Source organism: Nicotiana attenuata, chromosome 1 (genome assembly GCF_001879085.1).
Source record: "Nicotiana attenuata strain UT chromosome 1, NIATTr2, whole genome shotgun sequence".
NCBI lineage: Eukaryota > Viridiplantae > Streptophyta > Magnoliopsida > Solanales > Solanaceae > Nicotiana > Nicotiana attenuata.
Window position 1 is genome coordinate 22,434,722 of NC_031989.1, and position 2,415 is coordinate 22,437,136.

Sequence of the window (2,415 nt, forward strand, 5' to 3'; positions counted from 1 at the left end):
TTACCCTCNGCGGCAGAACCGCGGTGGGAAGCAGCTGCAGAAGATTGAGATTCCGCGAGGGTGTTTGGCCGCGGTTCTACCGCGACCGCGGCAGAACCGCGGCAGGCGCAGTAAACTTCAGGGACCAAAGTGTCAATTACGGGATTTTTAGACCTAAACCCTATTTAAAACATTAGACTTCGCCCAAGAGAGGCATGTATTAATTTTTAAGGTTTCTTAGCAAGGAAAACCATTGTGAGAGAATACTCTAAACATCTTTCTTCTTTTCTTTTGATTTTAAGATGAATTCAATCTTAGTTTATTTTTCCATAGCCATGAGTAGCTAACTTCCTTGTCTAAGGTTTTGATGGAACCTATTGGGTGATGAACTTCTTGTTTATGTGAATACAAATTGCTAGTTTAATCTTTATTTGTTCAACTTCGTGTTCGTTGTAGTTAATTGACAGGATCCTCAATTAGCTGTGCCTGTTTAGTGTGCATAACTTGGAAAAGAGTGCATATTTAGGGTATTGTTGAACAACACCACTCCTAAATTATAAGAGGAATCTATAATTGCGGGTTTAAAGGCGGGATTAGGAATAACGAAGCCTTGGGTGCAATCTAAATTGAATTGTGCTAAATAAAGCAAGCTAGTGTATCTCGGGAGAGTGCAATAGTAGATTACTGTGATTACACGGGAGAGATTTGCGGCAAGATTAGCGTTCATGATTGATAGAGATGTGTGGGTAAATTTGTATGAGCATAAACAGAAGGGATTCCATCAATAGGGGAAATCATTGCCTTAGCTTTTTCTCATAATTGTTTACAACCCTTTTTTTTTACTTAGTTACAGCCATTTAGTTATTTGCAAGCTAGTTATTAAAGAACACTCAACTGAGATTTGAATATTTGGGAAGCTGGTTCTGAAGACTTAGTGGGTCTGAAGATAGCGGTTGATAGGTTAACTCTCTGTGGATTCGACCCTGGGCGTAATACTCGGGTTATATTTGCAACGTCCGCAGAGTCCTTTTTATAAGGCATAGTTGGGCGTGATCAATATGTATCTGTAGCACCGCCATATCGCACCAAAATGGGCCCCAAAGAAGGTTAGGAATATATGTTGGGTTTGAATTGCCCTCCATTATTCGCTACCTCAAAACATTAACGGGAAATTTGTTCACTGCTCGATTTGCAGACTGTCGAGTCGATGAGACTTTTTTCCCAAAATTAGGGGAAGAAAATGATGAAACCAAACGGGAAATTTTGTGAAAAAATTCATCATTCTCATCTTGATCCACGTGCCTCTATTTATGAAAAAGAGGTGCAAAAGATTATTCATTTACAAAAAAATAGCAAATCAAATGCCCCATGCTTTTACGGATCTGAAAAGGATAACAAAATCACATATCCCTACAGAGAATGTTCTAATCCGTATTGATGTCCATATTGGACAATCTTCTAGTGTCATAGCTAACGAGTCAAAAGCATGCCTAAAACGTAGCAAACCATTAGGTTCTAAGGATCAAAATCCTAGAAAAGGGAAAACAATTGATCAAGATGACACTATGAAAGAGTCTCATGAAGAAATCCACGATTTAACCAATCCTGAGATTCATGAGGAAATCACCGAGCCTTAGACTCATAAAAATAAGGAACTATCAATAAATCCAATCGATATTGAGACAGATTTGAATCGATTGGATATAGTGGTGGATTATGTCTTTGCATATAATGTTGCATCTAGTATTATGCAAGATAGTGAGGATCTTGAACCTCAATCTGTTGGAGAATGTCGACAAAGACGTGATTGGCCAAAATGGCAAGAAGTAATCCAATCAGAGTTGAATTCACTAGCAAAATATGAAGCTTTTGGGCCTCTAGTCCAAACACCTAATAATGTTAAGCCAGTTGCCTATAAATGGATCTTTGTACGCAAGAGGAATGAGAAAAAATGAGGTACAGAGATATAAGGCACTCCTTGTTGCACAAGAATTTTCACAAAGGCGTGTCGATTATGAAGAGACATATTCACCTGTTATGGATGCTATAACGTTCCGTTATCTCATTAGTTTTGATGTCCATAAAAAGCTTGACAAGTATTTAATGGATATGGTTACCGCCTACCTTTATGGATTATTTGATAATGAGATACAAATGAAATTTCCCGAGGGATTTAAAATGCCTAACGCATATAATTCAAAGTTCCGGAAAATGTTTTCAATCCAAGTGCAAAGATCTTTGTATGGTCTAAAGCAATCAGGACGAATGTGGTTCGTCTTAGTTAGTATTTATTAAAGGAAAGTTATATAAATGATGTCATTTGCCCATGTGTTTGTATAAAGAAAACAACATCAGAATTTATTGTACTTGCCGTATATGTTGATGACATAAACCTTATTGGAACTCCTATAGAACTCCAAATGGCAATTGATTATT